General features: G+C 54.0%; 1 long non-coding RNA gene across 1 annotated transcript; it reads right to left on the reverse strand.

The window, feature by feature from the left end:
* Positions 1-10,746: 10,746 nt before the first annotated feature.
* Positions 10,747-11,929, reverse strand: LOC132367611 (uncharacterized). Its single transcript, XR_009503831.1, has 2 exons — positions 11,371-11,929; positions 10,747-10,943 (listed from the first exon to the last, which is right to left on the reverse strand). It is a non-coding gene; the product is annotated as an uncharacterized LOC132367611 (long non-coding RNA).
* Between the last annotated feature and the right edge of the window lie 9,574 nt (positions 11,930-21,503).

Raw genomic sequence — 21,503 nt, forward strand, 5'->3', positions numbered from 1 at the left:
TATGGAAAAGGAGGGAGGTGTGCAGCAGGCAGAGGGACAACACGTGCAGAGACATGAAGGCAAAAGAAACTGGGCTGTTCAACACAGTTCAGCGGAGCCAGGGCTCAGCGTGTGTGAAGGGAAAGTGGTGAGAAAGGAGATGTTACGTTAGGAGCGTCACATGCTCGCATTTGGGTTTTCCTGAAGTCTATGCAGAGTGAATGGAAGATTGAGAGTAGGGACATGACATGATCCAACTGCATTATACAAAGACGACACCGGCTGCTGCGAGCACAGACTGGAGAGCACACCGGCAGCAGGAGAAATAATGGAATGACGCAAACTCAGCACCTGTCATCACTGAGGCAGGAGGCAGACAGGGTGGATTTGAAAGATACTAGGAGGACCTGGTGGCAGCTGCCAGGTTACGGCCCAGCTCCTGACTGATGGTGGCGCCATTCACAGAGCCTAGGAGAACAGACTATGAGTGTGCAACAGGGACTAGAAACGCATTCCGTTCTGAGCGTGACGAGGTTTAAAAACCTAAGTACATCTACTTAGGACGTGAAAATGTCCTCCAGCAGGGGGTGGGATATTTGGGTCTAGCACTCCTAGAAGAGGTCTGAACGGTAAAAAAAAATATGCCATCAACGTCACGTGAAACCATAGAATGGCTAATAAAAACAATAACAATAATAATAATCATTGCTAACACGCATCTAGTACTTACTACATACGTGGCACTGTGAAAAGCACTTTTAGTAGATTTTCTCATTTAATCCTCATAACCATCTCAGGAAGTATTTAGATTGACTATAGCCCAGGGAGAGGTTTTCATATAGGAAGAGAAAAGGTCCAGAACAGGACCCTGAGGATGAGGTTTAGGAGGAATGGGCGGAGAGCTCTTTGTACTCTATTGCACAGCTAGAGTTGCAACGAACACCTTACATAATCGCCCAGATTCAAAGGTGGAAGGTGGGTATGCTTGCTCCGGTCCTACCTAGGACAACAGCCTGCAGCGGCTGTCTGGGCTGGGTGGCCCACTGCCACAGGCCTAAGGGAGACCCCCTCAGCCCTGGTGCTATGTGGGGTTCTTTTAGCCTCCAAGTTGTCAAGGTCCCCCCGCCTGCAGGTGAGAGAGGGAGAGACTGCTTCAGTGCAGAGAAGCTGCCTGTTGCGCTACACGCCCACGGGAAACACATTACAACTGTCCCTCTGAAACACTCTGGATTCCAGCCAGGCAGCACCACCAGGCTCATCAAGGTCCACCAAGGCAGGAGAGAGCAGCCACACTTAATTTCCAACATGGCAGACAGTTCCCCACATCCTTATCGCACATCGAGAAGGTGCTTCCCCAAAGCAAGCAAGAGCAGCTTTACCATCTTACTATTAATGCTGGGTAATTCCTTTGTTAGCTCTTCCACCTGCCCCCAATGTTGATAATTTGGGAGTGTGTTGTGTGAGGGAAAAGGATCAGTGAAATATTAGTCTGAACACTGGCTTTACTTAACAAATTTGTTAATTATTGTTGTGCCTCTTTATTAAGTTTGATCATGGATTTCTACCTCTAAAGAGACTCTAAAGACCCGTGAGACTTGTGGCTGTATCCGCATTAGAGGACCCGTAACCTTGTCCCAAAGCTCCTTGTGGGCTCGCCGTCCACAAAATAGAGCAGGAATGTTTAAAGAAGCGCAGCACAAGTGACACGGTGCTGACTTCGAGTTTTGCTTTAAATCTGTACTCCTGTACCCAAGACCATTATATTCTGGTCTGGGTATTGCTGTTCTGAATGAGAAAGTGGGGTGAGGAGTGTGGATGGCTGGGTGGTAGAAGGAAATATCCTAGAGACTTGACCCATGCTCACCTGGCCCGTCTCTGCAATAATTTTCACGGAGTATGGCACTGAGCAAGAAGCCATCCTGGGCTCTCTAGCTGTGCGACCGGGGGTAATCAGCTCTCTGGGCTCGTGTGCTCATCTGCAAGAAGGGGCAGAAGCAGCTCTAAAGAACTATGCAGGTTTAACATTCACTGATTAACTTACTAACTTAATACAAGAATAAGCAGGGTGTCGGCGTTGGCTCTGTTGCTTCTGCATCTGGTAGGGGTCAGGGACTCACTGTATGCTGATACACACAACAGCATCAGAAAATATAAAAACAGAAATTGGGTTTCTGAACCAACAGATTACCAAGATTAAAAATTAATAACATAAGTACATGCGTATGCATACGCACAAATATATAATACACACATATGATAAAAATTAAAAACGTGTATATAGAGAGAGAAATAAATCCAGAGAAATTGACTGGTCAGGACATGCAGCAGGTTGATGGCAAAGCCAGGTGTAAAGTCCAGATTTTCTAACTGCTTGTCAGGTAATTTGCCCACCGGTCTGGGTATGTAAGTCACATAAGTCACCAGACACTGGAAGATTTGATGAGATTCATGTTTAACCAGCTCCATGTGCGGCGGTGTGTTTCCTTCCCCCACTATCATCAGTAGCGCATTAGAAAAAGCTGCATGTTCTGGCGACGGCGTGGATCTTCTGTTAAATGGGAGCTCCCAAGAATTTACCCCTACCTTTATTACTAACCCTACGTGTAAATGTGCTGAAGGAGAAGAGCCTGAGATCATTTTTCAGAGGCGACAGCAATCCATTTAACAGAAGCAGCGAGAAGAGACGAAATGATCCAGCTTCTCCTTCCACTGAGGGCGGTGAGGGGCAGCGAGCTCTTAGGCATCAGCCTGGGAGAGAGAGCACCTCCCCAGCTCCATCCTAGCCTACGCCCTGGGCTAGTAACTACCTCGTCAGGGCCCAGCTCACCTTCCGGGAAGTTCACAAGTTGAAACTAGATCATTTTAATGACCCCTCACGTTCTGAGATTTCACCTTGAGAAATTCCCGAAGCAAACCGCCTGAACTTTGAGCCAACTGTCCCTTGCCTCTCTCTGCTAGGTTATTTAAAGAACTGCGATAGTGGTCTCCTATTGTTTAGCAGTAATAATAATTTTAACATGGCTGTTAATGAGGAAGAGGAGCTTTGCACCTAAATCTTGTTTAGACTGAAGTAAAAAGTAAACTGAAGCCAGGTTTGCAGGCTTTTGCCTTCCCTTCACTTCAATATCCATTAACTATTGAAGAGCCCTGACCTAAGGAGAGCGAGACGCTGAGGCCTGAGGCCTGAGGCCTGAGCTGGTGTAACGTGACAGTAAGGGCGCGCTTACCAGCAGGAAACTTACCTGCTTTTGCAGGTAAAATGCCAGAAGCGACCTGGCGCTTCTGCTCTGGGTCCCGGGCGAGTCACGGCTCTGCGGTCCCCACAGCCCCTTCCCGGGCGAGCATCACATCCCGAAAGGTCGTGGATCGCCTCGCAGCCTCCTCGCGAGCCCGTGGCTCCCTCCCACTGGGGGAGAAAACCAGAAAAGCCTGGGGTGAGGGCGGAGAGGGGATGGACAAAACGGGAAGGAGGAAAATCCTGCGAAGCGTGTTTTGGCAGGTCCGGCATTCGGAGACCGCCATGTGCGCTCCATATTGCGCAGCCCCGGTCTTTGATGTTTTTCCTTAGAGACATTATTCTTTCTCCAATTGCGCCTGAGCCCCACAGACAGGAAAACAGCGAGGCCAGGGCGCGGGCGCCCGGCAGGCCGGCCACGTGGACCGAGGCGCTGTCCCGACGCCCGCGGCCCCGGGCTCTCCCGTCGCGGACACCGGCCCGGCTGGACCCGCGGCGTCCTGCCCACGGCGGTTAGGAGTTAGGAGTCACCTCAGGACCCTCGTCTCTTTGGAGTTAACCGAATGGCCCCCCACGGGCCCACTGTCAAGTCCTCCTTCCCTTTGCCTCCCTCTACCCGTGGCCGGACGGCACGGCGGCCTTCCGAGGACTCTGAATCCGCTCGGGCTCCTGCCGGGGACGGGGAGGCCCGGGCCGCCACCGGCCGGGACTCAGAGGCGGGAAAGTCCCCGCTGCCGGGCGGGAGGGCGGCGCGGAGGCGGTCGCAGGTCTCGCGCGACGCGAGGCTTCGATAACCCCAGCGCCTCGCAAGTGGGCGGGGCGGGGAGGGGTCGCCCGCGAGAGCAGCGATGTCTGAGCTCCCGCCGCTTCCGGGTCTCCACGAGCTCTTCCGGGGTGCGCGCCACGCGGACGGAGTCGGCGCCTGTGGATAGCTACAAGTGCGTAGCGGTAGGTTAGCGCCGAAAAAGAGCTGTAACAACCTTAGCCGACAGTAACGTCCGGGTGGGCGACACCAGGGCCCCTCCAGTGAGTCACGATCAAGCTCCAGTGCTCAAGCAAGTCAGCGTCTGCTCTCCGCCCGCCCAGAGAAGGGGGATCCGGGAAGCGGGGGACCAGGGCGCGACCTCAGCGTCCCCGCCCCCATCCGTGGTCGCGAGTACTCGGGCACGGCCCGGGCGCCCCATTAGCTAGCCTAAATTCACTGGGCGCAGAAGACACGGCTTTTCTGCACTCTCGCCTCCGGGAAGGTCTCTGCTCCTGGTTGTCTGGAGTGAGTCTGGCCTGAGTGTGAATTCGGTCGGGCGGGCTCAGCTAACCTCGAGCCTCGAGGGTCAGGAGAGGAACACTGTCCGCAGAAGTCATAATGATGCCCTGTCCGTTCAATGGGTCAGCTGAAGCGGGCTCTCTCGTGTTTGGGTGCTGTGTTGAAAGTGGGAGCAGATCCTCCTGAGGTGATCTCCTTTGTGAGCCTGAAATTAACTGGACACACCTGGCGCCTTTACTTACAGTTGCTCTCAAACAATTGCTCCTTTTCCTTCAGAGCATGCAGTCTGTCAACCAGGATCAATTGTCTCAGGACCTACTGTGTGCTCAGATCTTTACCAGCCCCTTCTGGGGATACCAGGTCACAGAAGGCCAGTTTCCTGCCCGTGAACCTGGCTCAGGACTTGGGAATTCGCGCGTTAGTGGAAGAAAGGGAGGGGGCACATTAAAATTACTTATTCTGCTGCACTTTTTTTCTGGAATGACTCAAAGTCACCCGTAGAAGAATATAATATTGCACGCCTGGCCTTGGGCTCGGCTTCCTTTTTCTGACCCTTCCTCAACCCGGCTTTCCCTCCTCAGGAGATTTGGAATTCCCCCTACGAAGGGTTGGTGGGGAAAGAGCCAGCCCAGGTAAGTATGGGAGCCACATGGTCTCGCGAATGGACAAAAGGAAATCATCGCCAAATGCAACCAGGCAGGTGGTGGGTAGATTGAAGCAGAAAGGGAATAGGAAATGTGAATAACCCCCAAGGCAGCAGACTCCGGTGGTGAGGTGTGAGAAACAGTCAACATTTGGAGCTCTGGAGTCAGAAGATTTTTGGCAGCTGTTAGATAACTTCCTGATCTGCAGTAAAGTTCACGTGACCCAGAGGATGTTTCCGCAATTCCGTTGCCTGGCTACCTTCCTCTCTTTCCAAGTCTGCAAGCTTAAGAGATTTTTACTGGGTCCCAGCTGAATGGTGGTGCTGGCCAAATACGGGCCCAGGAAGGAGTCCTGACTTACTACAGGGGCAGCCCCAATCTCACTCACCTGTTGCCTACCCAGCTCACCTGCAAGGTGACATAGAAGCCCCCATTTCGGAATGGGGGATCCAGGCGCCCCCGTTTCCAGCCGCCAACCTGTCGGTGCTGGACACTCCACAAACTGTCCAAACTGAACATTTTTTTTTCTATTTATGTATAGTTCCAAGCGTCTTCCACTGCTCCGGCGCCCTCCTGCTCCATCAGCAGGAGGAACGCGGTTTTCCATAATTAGGGCCTGACCAGTATGGAAATACATGCAAGGTGTTTAATTTTCCTTAGTGAAAAAATTTTAAAAGGATCCTGGCGCGCAATGCAGGATTCCCTGGGAAGCAGCGCTCAGTTAGCGGGGCGCAGCACCCGCCAATCCTGAATCCTTCTCTGCGTGGGCGAAGGCGGAGGAGGGGCTGAGGAGCCCAGGCCCACGCGGCTCCCTACGGCCCAAATCCCTGGGTTCTTCCAGGGCCAGTGCAGTTGTCGTCTCTTGGTCCCTGCGGCCAGCTGGCCCTCGCATCGTTCCCACTCCCAGGCCCCGTAGTCACGCACGTGGGGCCTGGCCCGCCCGGCAGGTGGATAGGAGCTCTTGCTCCACTGGCATCGTGAGTCCGGGTTTTTGCGCAGGTTCCGGCCGGCTTGGAGGGATCATCGTCCGGGGCGGTCTAATGTGGGCTTTCCAGACGTGCAGCGAGAGGGTTATAGAACAGACTGGAGAGCAGTCGCAAGAAAGCAAGGATCAGACCTCGCCCGCCGGTCGGAGAATGTAAATTACGGGGCAAGGCGCTTGTGAGACCCAAGGGAAGGACTTGGAGACCCCAGAGTCGCGGGTCGGGGGAGGGAGGCCGTCGCTTAGGAAGCCACACCTCGCGGTGGGAAGAGGGGATGGCAGTTCCGTCACGTTTCCCGCGTTTCTAGGAAGAAAGTGCGGTGATTTCCCCGAAGATGAATAAATACACAGCGATGAGGATCACCAGGGCTAGGAGCCAGGAACTTTCAAACCCTTATTGGGCATATGTCCCCATTTTTCAAACGCAAAAGCAAACTCGGCGAGGCCAAGATGCTGGCTCGAGATCATAAAGCCAGTAAGTCCAGAAGCCAGGACCCAGCCCAGGTGCACCTGGCCCCGAAATGCATTAAGGCACTTGCCACTCAGCCTCTGGCAAGGGGCTCAAGCTGGATCGTCGCTACATTCCTAATTCTACAAGAGTCGCAGATCTGTCCGAACTCTTGAATGCTTTTGGGGGCGGGGGGGCGGTGTCATCCTTAGCAAAGGAGAGATTTACTTTAAACCTGCCTCTCGGAGGGAGTGGGGGGGGGTAGTAAGTCTTCTTAAGTATGCCAGGGATGTCTTCTATTTCCGCCGACCATAAATACGGCGTGGTCGAACCGTTTCACGTAAGTGCCTTCCAGCCCCGCGCCACTGCACACTCAGCAGCTCACAGCCCGCCGCCGTCGTGCGCCGCTCCGCCGGCACGGAGCGATGCCGAAGCAGCAGCTGGGGACGTTGTCGCCGGCGCCAGCCCCACTCACAGCCACCGCGCAGAGCGCAGCTGCACTGGCGTGCTCGCTTGGAGCCATTTCTTTCTGGTCTAGGCTTAAGAAATCATCCTGATCATGAATAACTGTAATAAGATCACTCTGGCCCCAGTTGTCCGGAATGGTGAGCAGCCCAGAGGCTCCCCTGCGACGGCCGGCGCGGGACCCCTCCGGCACCTGGTCGGGGAGGGCCTCGCCCGGACCTGCCCGCACCCCCCGGGGCTTCCCCCACCACCAGGCCGCGCCCCCAGCTTTCCTACCACCGCCCATGGGCAGAGCCCTCCAGGAGGCCAGCCCCGCTGGAAAGCGCCCTTCCCACGCAAAGAAGCCCGGAGATACTGAGCAAGGGAACTGCGCGCTAGAAACCGCGTGGAGAAACCCAGCGAAGTGGAGGCAAACAAGCTTTAACTCGGGTTGTTGGAAACTCAGGCAGAATTCCGAAAGCCCTTCGATTTTTGTGCGCAATTGTTTTCCGTTTTCTTTCCCTCTCTTACTACAGTTTCTGGGTCTTCTCAATTCCTTCTTGAATTCCTTGATTTTTAGAGTTTCCAGACGGCCAGAGTCCCTGACAGGCGAGGAGATTTCACTTCCGGGTCGCGGCATCCTGCTTGGAGGCGGGAAGACCAAGTTCAACTCAAATTGGTAACCTAGTCCCGGTCTCTGCTCAGCCTCTTGGACTTGGGGTTCCTAAAGTTGAGTGTGGCCCACCAGCCACAAGTAGGGGCAGAAACTATAGCAGAGGATGATAGAGGAGAAATACACCAGCGCACTGCGGCTTTCTAACTTGTTTTGTACTTGTCTATCAGCCTTGCCACCAGAGTCAGATCATCAATCACTGTTTATTAAACAAAATGGTGGGCTAGAGGGGCTAGTTACTACTTGGCGTTTAGGAAATCATCATAGTCACTCCCTCTCCCCGACTCCCCCCATGACTGTAAAATGAATTAATACACCCTACAGGGTTAAAAAATAAGGACCACTCATTTAGCTGCCTCCAAGCTTGGAACAGTGCTCCAGGGGAAATGATGGTCCAGAGCTCTTAGGTTAACCAGAAATTCAGGAACTGCCCCAGAACTTCCCCTCCATGCCCAAAGGGAAGAGAGGGCTCAACAGGGATGCGTATGGCTGCAGGGACCCTTTAAAACAATTTGTCCTCAGTGCCACCTGGAGTCGCTACTCTGTGCAGCGGACTGCCCTAAAGAGAACGATGTGGGCTCCTGCTCCATCATTCTTCTTGCCCAGGCTCAGCACCAGGAGAGTAAAGAAAGAGGGAAAGGAGAAAGTAAATAGAGGATGGAGAGGATCTGGGCTGGGACTGTCTTTGTAGGAGAAGAGGAAACAGAAAAAAACGCTTGCCTAAGCAACTCCCAATCCACAGTTGCCCCCCCCCCCAGGCCGCACACTCTCCTTCCTTGCCTTCTGGCTTTGCCTGTTCTCTCTCACTCTCTCATCCTACCTTCCACACAAATGCCTCAAATCCAAAATCTAGGCATTTTCTCAAGCAGTCACCAGACCGCCTCTCTGCAGACGAAAGGGGAGTCCAGGACACCACGAGGCAACTACTGAACGAGTGCTGGGAGGTGGAGGGACGCAAATAACAATGTTTGGGAGGTGGAGCTCCTGGGGTTTCGCTGCCAAAAGTTGACACGTGGGTTTCCAGAGCCCCACACTCAGTCCTTCCCCCAGCCTAGGGGTGGGTGGTCCCTTTTGCTCGCTGGACAGACTCTAACCTCTGGCCCTGACAAGTGGAGAAAGGGCAGAGGTGGCCCTTGGAAGTTAGGAACCGTGTTAATCCCTTCCCAGGCCTCCCCAGGCTGAAGGGGAGAGCTCTGGATTCAGTTGAGATATTAGCGGTAGAGCAGAAACAAGTCCAGTGAATTTGAGTTTAAATCTTCTCAATGCCAGTGTGGTGGGGCAAGAAAAGTGACACTGAGGGACACGTGTGGTGGACTCTGGGCTCCCCTGGCTGAGTAAGAGAGTCTGGTAACTTTGGCTTTCATGGGTATTTTGGAGGAATAGGTATAAAGGCACTACAGCTTGTACAGTGCCCAAAGCTTCGAGTCCCTGCTCCCGAAGTTCCCATGGCCTCAATCACCCTCTAGGAGTGCATGTTAGAGGCTCATGGAAGGCAGCTCAACCCCCTCTCAAGGTCACCAGGAGACCTGGCCCAGGCTGCAGGACCCCTCAGTGTGTCATCAGCTCCCAGGACATTGCTAGAAGCACAGAATGGTAGTGAGGGGCCTGGAGTTTGTCTGCAGGCACAGATCTGTGGCTCTGGCCAGGGCCCTCCTTGCTGCTCCTCCACTTCCTTGCAGTCACACAGGGTTTGGAAATACTCCTCTTACAGTTTGTGAAGATTAAACAACATGCAGCCTGCAAAACGCTCCACACATAACAGGCTCTCCTTAGAAGTTAGTTCCTCCCCTCACCCCACCCACCCCATCTCCCCAGGTAGAGGGCAGGCGGATTTCATTACCCCCCTTGATGGAAGAACTGAGGTGGGGTCCTGGAGGAGCAGCAGAGAATCACTCTTACCTTCCCCTAACTTTTCAGATTGAAGCCCCAGGGCCACCGGCCTCAGTCCTGCTCAGGTGGCAAACCCGGGCCCCTCCCGGCTCCGCAGCGCCCTCTAGGAACCCAGGCTCAGGAGAGGCCCGGGACCACGGTCTCCACCGCACCAATGAGGGTCCAGTGCACTGAAACCGGACTCTGAGACCCCTTCAGCCCTTTGTCGGGGAGCGCGTGCCACTCCAGAGTCCACTCAACAGCCAAAGAGCTGGCGACTCCTGTGGCGGGGAGCTGTGGCTCCCACGCCAGCCTGACTTGCTTTCTCCTCTGCTCTGAAGCTCTCCTGCCTGGGTGCTTGGCTCTAACTCCTCTGCCCCGGGCCCCTCAGTGCCCAGATGCTACGCCTTGGGCCGGGCGCTCCTGCAGGGAAGGCGGGACTTACGATGCAGGCCAGGTCCTTCTTCTTGACTTGCTGCAGGCCCGGAGCAAGGCCTTGTTCACTGAAAAATCGCCCGTCTAGTCGCACATAATTTACCAAAAGTCGGGACAGTCCCCGCAGCCTTTTTGTCCCCACAACCGCTCCCTCCACCCCGCTGGAAGGCCAGGGTTAAGACCTCCTCCACACCTGTGCGCCCCTACCCAGGGGCCACCACCGGCACCGCCTTCCCGGTCTGGAGATAGATCCCAGAAGAGGAGAGAAGAAGGAAGCCAACGAGGCCTCACGCTGAGAGAGCCGGCATCGTTCCCAACACCAGGAGAAGCCCGATGAAGGCCGTGGTCCTGGGAGGCCTGGCTTGGTGCATGGAAGTATTCAGCAGGCTCAGTGCTATCACTGCCTAACAGGGTGTGAAAAGTAATATGAATGTGAAATACTGTGGGAAAACGGAGAGTTTCCAAAGCAGGCAGCGAGGCCCTTCTGCGGCCTGGCCTGCAAGGCCCAGAGTCTCGGCTGCCCCACACGTGGCGCCAGGAGGCACTGCTGCGGGCAGGGACCGCAAAGGGGGTAGGGAGTAGGGACCGGAGCGGGGGTGGGGCGCGCATCGAGACGTCGGGAGGGGCCGGGGGAGGGCAAGCTGACAGCACCCCTGCGAAACCTGGGTAAAGCTCCCGGCTTCTGACTGCCCAGGTTGACACAGGACGGCTTCACTACCTCCGCCCTAAATGTACAGAGGAAGACTTGGAGTTTTCAAATAGATAACCATAGGTTAGGTTAGTAAACAAGATTTTACTGGTTTTATGAGACAACCTATCCATCCACTGGGTAGAGATGCCAGGAGGTATGCGGGTGCTTTCTGCAGGAGGTGGATGGAGGTGAAAAGGCGAGGTCCTACTTGATGCAAATTTCTCCAATCGATTCCAGATCAAGAGCACGTAAACCCGACCAGCGTTCCCACACGGTGCCCTGCAGACAAGGACCCGTCCTCGCGGTCTGACCATAAGCCCCACGCCCGACCCACAGAGGCCTTCGGACTCTCCCAGCTCACAGGCCTCCCCAATCCCTAACCGTCTGACGCCCGAACCACGGGCCGGCCTCACCCGGAGCCAGGCCACGGGCCGAGCCCCCGCGCGGCGTCGGCGCCCAGGCACCTTCTCCTCGGGCGAGGGCAGGGCCCTCCAGCAAGGCCTGGAGAAAGCCCGGGGCCGGGGTCTGCCCGCAGGGCCTAGAGCTACACCCCCCACCCCCCGCCCCGAGTCGGGTTCCGGACCGACGCAACGCGACCGGTCTGGCTGGAGCAGCATCGCGGCCCGGGAGGCCGAGGTGCGAAGGCTCCCTTTGGGCAGGTGCCCCTGCGTCGTCAGGCGCCTCGTCAGTTTGGAAACGCTCGTACCGCTCGCTCCTGTTTTCTGCTCTCGGGGCCTCATGCCGGGCGAGACAGCCAGCCTCGCTCTGTCAACCTTTCCCGGACAGGACTGCAGCGGAGCCGCGGGGTGACGGCGCGGGCGGTGGCAGACGGTACAGGTTTGGAGACAGGCCCGCAGCTCACTATTCTGAAGCACGAGGACTGAGCGTATTCACGAGGGGGTGGCCGCGGTCGCCCTGGTTAGCTCCTGCAAACAGCTCCACGCTCGGAGGGTAAACCCGAGCTCCAGGACCCGGCGCTGGCAGGGGCGCGGACGCAGGCGGAGGGGAGGTGGACGCGGGCGCGGGCGGACGGGTGCGCGCTGGAGGGCCAGGGGCGCGCTCACGCGGCGGGAGGGTGGGGCAGCTGGGCCGGGGCCGCGCCCCCGGGAACCCGGAGCTCGCTGGGCCCCAGCCTCCGGGTTCTGTCCTGGAAGCCCGAGCCTCGCGAGTCCCGCTCCGCGCGCTCCCTCCCGCGGCCGCGAAGCAGCGAGTGCGCGGCCGAGAGCGAGTCGAGTCCCGCGGCCCCGGCCTCCTCCCCGGTCTCCCCAAGCCTCCCGGCGCCGCGCCGCGGGCCTGCCTCCCCCGTGAGCTCACTTCCTCCCCGGCGGCCCCCGGAACCGCTCCCGGCCGGCGCGCGGGCCTGGGGCGCTGGGCCTGCTCCGAGCTCCTGGGCTCTGCTCGGGCCGAAGTCCGCGAGCTGCGAGCAGCTCGGCCGGGAGGAGAGGAGAAGTCGAAACTTCTGGAAAGAGAGGAAACGGCTTCATTCGTGGCCCAACTCAGAGCGCGGGCCGAGGCCGCCCGCTGCCCCTGACTCGGCCCGGAGGCCTGCGTCTCTCTCCGTCCTTCTTTCTTTTTATTCTTTTCTTCTTTCTCCTCCGCCCCTGGTCACCTAGTTTCTCCTTTAGTTTTCACCTCTGTTTTAAAAATTCGTGTGCAGGCACGTTTAACAAGTAATTTCGCATGCTGAAGTCGGCAGCAGCGGAGGGAGAATTACAAATAGGCTTGGATTTAATTAGCTGGTAATTCTCCTCTCCTGCCCGCTTAATTAAACGGAGATTCTAGTGGTGCTTCAGGGCCCGCAAGTGACTATGGCAAGCATATTTTACCTTTACATTAAAATGCTGTCCCCGGGGCGTAACCCAAGACCGGGCTCCATTTATTCGGATTTCGGACCTGAGCTCTGAGCCCTGAACACTGCTCCCCAGCCCTGGAAGGATGGCTTGTGGGCACTGTTTAGTTTCCCTGCTGATTTTTCATTTTGTCCGGTTCTGTTTCTGAGGCTTCAGGAAGGACCGCCCATGGCTCCCAAGGACCCTCAGTATCCGACCGGACCGCCTCCAGCCTCAGACCCCACCGAGACCCACGTCCAGAGAATGAAAGAATATTTTTAAAAGCGTGAATGTGGGCAAAACCAAGAGCCATCTCTTGGTTCCACCACGCAGAGAGGAGCCCGAACAGAATCTTCAGCCGGGACAGCGGACCGCATCTGGCGGCGGTGCGGGTGGACTGTTTCCCTGTAGAATCCAGCAGCCCGGTTTCGTGTTTCGTGACCGCGCCATGTCTCTCCTCCCGCGCTCTCCTCTCCCCCACCTCGCCTTTCTCTGTCGCAGTGATCGACCAGCCTCCCTTCCTCTGCGATTCCCTACGAATCGTTACTAGTCCCCTGGCCCGACCACAGCCCTTCTCCGGCCCAGGCATGCAGCCGCCAGGAGCCCAGTACCCGCCTGACAACTTCCAGGCTCTAAGGGAATCGCGTGTCCGTGTTGTCACCAGATCCACCAGCGCTTTTGATGAGAGCTGCTTCGCTTTTGGAAACATCACTCCCTCTTTTTTCCCAAGAGAGAAGAATTTCTTCTCCTGGACTGGCTTAAACACAGACACACACACACAGACACACACACAGACACACACACGACAAAGTATCTGTGTTGTGAAAACATCAGCCTCTAACAGCTGTCTTGGAGTCCAGTAAAGACTTTCAGGAAATACGAAGATAGGCCTCCAGTAACCCACCCCCAGATTATCATTGCTCTGGCAACCTTTCTTCCCGCCTGGTCCTCTACATCATTTTTCTTTTTTCTTCAAAACTTTTCCTACCGCCATCTCCTCCTTATTTATACCTTCATCTTTCTTAAAGGAGAGATCCCTGGAAATAACTATCTAAGGAGAGCAGAGGAATCCGCCACCCCCAGTTTCACTCATTAGTGGCACATGCTGGCCAGGAACCAGGAGCATGTTTGAGTCTGAGTCTTCTCATCTGTAAAGAAGGGGTTAGAACTCCCAAGACCCATTTCCACTCTTAAATGCTATACTGTTAAGACAAAACTTTTCTTCTGTATTTCTGAACGATTGAAGATATATATATATATATATATATATATATATAATACATACACACACATATTCCAATAATGTCCTGTGTCAAGAAGAGCAGGACATTTTAAACTTCTGCCAGTGCCCTCTTTGGCCTTCCCAGACCAGCCTTCCCTGCAGGCATGAAAAAAGAGCCTCAGGGTGGAGAACACCAGGGGTAGGTCTCCTGATCACAGCCGCCATCCAAGACCACTTATGGTCACATGACTCATTAGGACGTTTAATCCTCATCTGACCTGCCGATTCAAGCACCGCCAGTGAAACCTCATAAAACTGGTCAAGAGGCTGGCCAACATATGCACACATTAAATAGAGTTATGTGAGCCTTAGGATTCCAGTCTGATGAACAGCTCCAGAGCTGTAGAGGGCAGGGGTTTGGGGTCCTTTTCGCCTACCAATGCCCTTTGGTCCCACCAGGACATCATTTGAACTCAGTGGGTGATCTGAAAGCTACCCCCCTGCAGAAGGTGGCTTAACCACAGTAACTAAGGCTAAAACCTGCCAGTGGGTCCCTAAGAGGGACAGGCAGGAATCTGTTCAGAGGAGGAAAAGAGAATCAGTGAGCTTGTATTGTTATTATTGCATCTAGTATTACTATGAGAGAGGGGCAGGGAGAATCCCAAAGTGAAAGAAGAGAGATTTTTGGCATTAATGGAAGGCATGGATACTTAGCAAGCCTGTCCCTGCACACACACACACACACACACACACACAAACACACACACACACACTCACACACACTCACACACACACACACACACACACACACACACACACACTCACAGTAATAGCTATAAATGCTTTCAACCCCACTGACAAGGATAAGGGAAGGCATGGTGAGGAGGAGTGTGGGCTTGAGCCAATTTAGCAACTGCAATTCTGGCCAGGTACCAAGAAGTCACAGAACACCCCAGATAGCAGAACTGGCCCCATCTCTGGCAGGGGCCCCTATGCATGGCACTTTTCCTACAAGGCATGTCTTCTTCTCCATCTGCATCTGACTCCTAGATAGACGATGGTCAGGGTCAGTCACTGTTGGGCAGCAAGACCACTTGGCCTCTCTGAGAACTGCCCTGATAAAACTGATGTAACTGGAGGTGCCATCTGCTGTGTATAGGGAGCAATTAACCCTGGCTTTATTTCTGTCTCGTTGAATTGTAAAGGACAAAACGCCTGAGGTCTATCAAGTCTACATATACTAACTTATTACACTGCAGGATTTAGCTCAGCTGTTTTAAAACACAGGTGCATTTCCCAATCACTCCCCCGCCACCCTCCCCTGCATTTATAACCCATACAAAATATCTACAGGCTAGAACATGGCAAAACCTCTCTGAAAGTAGAAAGAAATTTATTTGTGATTTCCTTGGTGCGTAACAATTTCGTCCTTTTAAATTTGACTGGGGGTGTGTGTGTCACATTTGGGGACCCACCAAAAAAGGAGAAGCCACATTCCTACAGTTCTAAATTTGATAACCTCACTCTTTCTGCTTGCTTTTCTTCCTTTCCTTCTTCCCCTTTGCCTTACTCTTTGGATTCAGCAACAGAGAAAAGACAATCCAGTTTGGAGCCTTAGGGATCATTTGTTCTGCATGTGCTCTGTCTTCCCTTTCCCATCTATTTTAAAATTGCAATCGGGAGGCATCTCACACCCTAACCAGATTTGAGCCTCTTCAAGTTCTTCAAAGCTTCCAGGGATCTGCCCCCATCCCCCAATCCCTCCTGATCAGCAGAACAGATACAAATGGAGTAACTTGCAGCCTTCCAGATCCAGAGCAATTCTATTCCTATTTGCTTTCTATGCATTAGGAAGCTCTGCAGGAATATGCAAGAAATTAATAACAATGAGAAAGAAACTGGACAGACAGAGAAAGGCTATTCACACAGACATTCTGTATATTTTCGAACCAGGAGAATGTACTGCGAATTCATGAGAAATCAACTGATCAGGATATATATGAGAGACATCAGGTGTTGAGTACACTTAGACATGATATCACACCTTGAGAAGGAGGATCTAGAGGCCATCTATGGAGAATATGGGATTGAAAAACATGTAATAAAACTTTCTCTTTTGCTCAATGGGTCACAGGTTGGAAATCTGACTAGAAAATAATATTTTAATGCAGAAATATAAAACTTTAGGTGAGGCAGAATGTACACTACTCCTCTCCTGTTCTCAGATGGGAATATTTGCCAATTGAAAGCCATTTGCCCCTCCAGTTAAGCCAGGTTACTAGCAACACTGACTTGCAGGACTGGCCAAACCCTCAATCCTAAGTGGAAAGGCTGAGCTAGAACACAACTGAAGAAGAAAGATTGACGCTTCCTAATAGATGCTTGAAAATGGACAATTTCTTGTAAAGGAGGACAAGACCCTTCCCTAGAAATGGCTGTCTGTCAGTCTGCTCCCGCCTTACCCCTCTCAGGGTGGGCTGAACACTTCACCCTAGGACGTCTGCCCATTTCCCTAGGCTTTAACCAGCTGCAAAAGTTCTTGTTAGGCAAATTCTACTCAGGAAGCCTAAATCAAAAAGAAAGTAAAAATTCCCTTAGTGATGTTAACTCAGAAACTAATGGATCAACTAAGCAGTGAGTTGAACAATCAACCCACTCCACCCCCAGATCATTAAATGGTCCCTGGATGCCAAAAAAACCTTTAAGTTAGACTGCCTTGCTCTTTAAAAAATATGCAAATATGGATAAACAGCAAGATCCTACTGTATAGCACAGGGAACGCTATTCAATATCCTGTGATAAACCATAATGGAAAAGAATAGGAAAAAGAATATATATGTATAACTGACTCACTTTGCTGTACAGCAGAAATTAACACAACATTGTAAATCAACTATACTTCAATAAAAATTTAAATATGCAAATAACTCCACGCCCACTGGGGACCCATCCCATCAGCTCACACTAGAGTTTACATCACCTGCAGTTTTTCTGGTGGCATTAACTCCCGCTAGTAAACAATTTAAACCATTCCTGTGGCAAAGGTCAATTGCAAAATGAAAGGGACTTCAAAAAACTTTTATGTAAAGGTATGGTATACGGAAAATCACAAGGGGGATTATCTTCGTTCTACCCACTCCTGTTAATAAACAATCCTCCCCCAAACACAAAATCGGACCCTCTTTTCCCCACGAAAACAGGTGGTTAACTATGTGATTTCTAAGGAGGAAGTCGGTTATATCGAAAAATGGGAGAGATTTCTGAAGAGGTACTAGGAAAAAGAGCAGGGCGATGTTTTTGAGACCCCCCAAAGGTGGTATTTGGGGGAAAAGGTAGGGCAGGAAGGAAGGGGAGGGAGTTGAAAGAGTCCTTGGTTTCCTCAGCTGTTTGCGGCCGTTGGAACATACGGAGCCAGGGTTTTCCAAAGATGACAAGGGATAGAAAGTACAATTCTCCCCCCTCCCCCCTCCCCCCTCCCAGGCAGGCCTTCCCCCAAATGAAGATATATCTTCAGGCTGGAGACTTTTCCTCCTTCCACGGGGAATGAGCCGAGGTCCCTTGGAACAAAGTCTCAACATTTAGTTTAAAATAGCAGAGTGATTATGGAAGCAACAAAAGGAGTCAAGGTATTTGTGCTAAAAAAAAACCCTTCAATCTCAGGTCTGGCTGGCAGTGGGAATATCCAAACGGGTTCTTCATATTTCACGTTTTATAGACAGTCTTTTCCCTAAAAGATATACTTTCATTAGGTCATAAATGCACCAGCAGATGAGAGAGAGGCAGAAGGTGTGTGTGTGTGCGCGCGCGCGCGCGCGCGGATCAGCGGGGTCTTGGTGGGAGGCGGGGTCCCGGCGTGGGGCTCCGTGCCACGCGCTCCTGCGGGCGGAGGTCAGGGACCGCGAGTGGAGGCAGCCGTTGGAGACGCTTCCTCTCTGCTGCTTCGCTTTCTTAGTTCTTAGTTTCCGGTGGGTCCACCGAATCTTCTAACTGCCCAAGGTCCAAGCATTTACTCACCACAGGCCACAGAGGGGTGGGGGAAATGACGTGCCTTTTCAAGAGAGTTTGTTAAAATTTTAACTCGGTGAAGTTTACTTGTTGGGGCCTCAGGGCCAGAACCTAGGAGGGAGGGAAAGGGGTTTTCTGGCGACTTTCACTTCCACGCTGGACCGGGTTGGAGAGGTTTACCTCCCCCAACACCCAAGGACTGCGACAAGGTGCCCTGCTCCAGACAGGAGAGGGCTCTGCAGACGGGAATCGCCCGTCGCCGACGGCCACTTTGGCTTCTTTCAGTCTATTTCTCCAAGTGAGTAGGAGTTACGCAACCAGCATCAGTTCACCGCCTATATCGAGTCCCGGAGAATTAAATCCGCAGCACTGATTTCACACTTAGAAGTTGGTACCAGTTTTGAAATTATTGTAAAATGCCACCTGGATGATATATCGTCTGTCTAGGCCAGATTAGCAAGCCAGGAGCGCATACTCTGTTTAAATCACAGCCCGAAACGCGGAGAAAATGTTTCAATAGGGATCTACACGCAACAGAGGGAAACTGGAGCAATAATTATTTCCCTCTTTTTTTGATTTCCTGTTTCTAAAGAAAGCATTGGTATCAAGGACGAGTTAGGTAATGTGAACTAAAAGGCTAGCAGGTCGCTGTCGTTTAAGCCCAATCACAGTTCGTAGTTCAAGGAAAACTGCCTTTAATTGACACCGTGTATATATTCCTCTGCTACTCTCGGGCTCCCCAGGCAGGAACGCCCCCCAGAGTATTTATTTCTAGGGCTGGAAACAAAACAACTAACCCGGTCTGCTGCGTAAGAGAGCGTTCCAAGATGGACTGCCGGAGAAAGGCTTTTTGACCCCTGTGGAAATTAGTCATATTGACAGACGCCCGGGGAAGGTAAATTACCCCGCGCGCTGACGTTACGCAGAAGCGCGCCCGGTTGCGCCTCCGCCGCGGCGCCCGCCGGGCCAGAGGCTCTCAGTTGGTTTCTCCGGATTCCGACAAAGCCCCGCTCTGCTTCTCTGGGCCTGGGATTTCAACGTGAAGGCGATGGAGAGAGCGGTAAAAAGATGCTAGAGAGGGCAAGAGAAAACCAAAAAAAGTGGAGGGGAAGAGACAGTGCTGTGCGCCTGCGGCACGGGCAAGCTGGATGGAGACCCGGAGAAAAGGAGCAGAGTCCGCAGGGGAGGGAGGGAGGGAGGAGGCGGGAGGGAGAGGGTCGCGCGGCTCCCGGCTCCCAGGTCCGCCACTTGGGAGGTCCCGGCCCCAGCGCAGGCCCGGCCAAACGTCCCCCCGGGAGGCTCGCGGATCGGGCGGGGTCGCAATTACACCTCGGCTCCAGGCGAGGACTTAAAAACCAAGTGGCTGGAGCTGCAGTCTGGAAACAAGGCCCTGCGGTCATCAGAGCGGCGGGGGCGTGGGGGTGGGGCGGCCGGGCCCCGTGCACTGAAAACTTTTACAGGGCATGTGGGTACAAGAAAAAACAAACCCCAAATAAACCACTTTTATCCAGCGTGGGCCGTGAAAATAAAAGCTGCCTTCTGAAGGGGGCGAGCGGGAGTTTTGAAATTCAGTGTGTGTTTTGCTCTTGTATAAAGAGTTTTGTGATTTTACCTGATAACCAGGGAGAATGGTAGGGGAAATAACTGAGAGATTTTTTTTTTTTTTTCCGGGAGAGGGCTGTAATAGGGGTTCACAGGTTTCTCCCAAATCATCTTGCGTCCCCGGACTGCAAACAACTGCATACATCCATATGGATGATTACACACAGTGTGGCGGGACCCTGCGAGACCGGGTTATTGTTGACATAAAATAGGATCTAGTGGTCCTACCTCTCTGCTTTCTCAGATTGAGTCTGCAGAGAGGGCAGAATGGAGAGCGTGAAAAGCGTGGCATCTGATTTTACCAGAGATTGGACCCGAAGGCTTGGCTACAGAAGGCCCGGGTCAGGGCTCAAAGACAAGGAGAAAGTCGCCCAGAGGTTGCCGGGCGGGCGCCCAGCTAAGCCCGAGCCGGGCCCTCGAGGTGCAGAGGGCGGTCCCTTCAGGGCAGGCCGGGGCTGGGGGTGGCCGCCAGCTCTCCCCGACCCCCAGCACCTTGGGCCTCGTGTCTGCGGTATTTTTAGCTCCTCTCTCGGTTCCATAGAGACTCTTTTGAAAGCCAAACTGAGGCTCTCCAAGCTGGGAGGGGTGGTGTGGGAGTTGGTGGAGGCGGCTGCATGGGTATTTTGATGGAGAGACCAGTGTCTTATCTTTAAATTAAAGCAAAACTCGTTCTCTCCAGGTCTCTGTTCTTCCTTCCTTTTTTCTCTTTCGCCGCCGGCCCAGGCCCGTGGGAACACGCCGAGTGCCCCAGTTAAGAGGATCGTGGGGTAGGGATGGGTGGGGTCCAGAAATCCGAGCAGAATCGGTTGCCGCGCGCGCCCCGCTCCGCCGTTCACCCCCCTCTCCAGGCCTAGGCACCCTCGGGAGGGGCCGGCACCGGGCTAGGAATCTCCATCGCCTCCGAGGAGGTAGCGACGGGGCTGTTTAATTTTTAAATAAAGGTTTAACGTTAAGTCCAAATGTTTCTGCAATGGAGCTTCCAACCCGAAGCGTGTCCCGGAATGCGAAACTTGGGGCGCGGACCTGCAGCCGGCCGCTCTCAAGTGGGCGGATGTAGATTGCGTGGAAAGCTGGGACTCGCTGCGCCCCCTCTCACCTGCGAGATGCCCCAGTCCAGCTTCCGCCGCCGCATCTCCCCACGCCGGATCACGCGGAGCCCCGGAGGCTCGCGAGGCGGCCTGCACGCCCTTCCCGGTCCCGGAGGCAGCCCCCGCCCCCTTCCCGGGCTTGGCGCGGCCCCTGAAATTGCCGGGGCTGGCGGGACGGCGCTCCGCCGGGGAAAACGGGCAAGGCAAGCAGGGGGCCAGGCCGGGTGCTCTCCGCTTCCTCCTAAGGTTCAATCCTCGCGCCCCCCGCCCCCCAGCTTTCCCCGTGCCGTCCACCCCGGCTGCCTGGGGCGCTCCGAGTTGCCCCCAAGTTTCAGACGCCGCGCCCCTACCCACCGGATTGCCTTCGGGGCCCCTTGGTGCTGAGTCGACGGCGCGGCGCTGGGCCGGGCGAACGGGAACCACCAGGCTCGCCAGGTCTGCGCTCTTAGCAGCCGGGTAGCCCTTCGGGTCGAAGGTGCTCAGTGGAGAAGGAAGTGCAGAAGAAAAAGAAGCGTGGGGGGAGGGGGAGCCTAAGCTACAGGCACGCACGCGAAACCAACTGTGGGGTTGGACTTTTTCAGTTTCACACGAAGCGACCTGGAGTATCTGGAGAAGGTTTTTGAAGACGTTTAGGAGGGAGGGTGAGTTTTCTGCTGAGAAACTCAATCTGCCATACAGTAGCGGCCCCATCTGGGATCTGTCACTGCTGACAGCACCACAGGGCACAGCCGTGATCCTCTGCACAGCCTGCACTCCCCGAAATACCCTCCTTAATCAGAGGATGTCTGCGCGCCGGGGCTCAGCTGACCGCGCCGGGAGCAGAGCGGCCGGCGAATTCCACCCGCCCCACCCCCGCCCGCCCCCTCCCCACGGACAGAGCCCCGGCCCCTCTGTCTTCCCAGCACATTAATTAAAAGCGGAAAATAGACAGAGGCTGATGTCATTGCTCTCAGAAGATCATAAACGTAAAAGAGTCATCCTGTGAGAATCCCTGAAAATGACTTTAATGAATAATTTCAGAGACAGTTATGGCTTTGGGTGATTACTGAGGGAGAATATGAAAACCAGATTTGCAAAGGGAGGGCGATGGTCA

Source organism: Balaenoptera ricei, chromosome 6 (genome assembly GCF_028023285.1).
Source record: "Balaenoptera ricei isolate mBalRic1 chromosome 6, mBalRic1.hap2, whole genome shotgun sequence".
NCBI classification, from domain to species: Eukaryota; Metazoa; Chordata; class Mammalia; order Artiodactyla; family Balaenopteridae; genus Balaenoptera; species Balaenoptera ricei.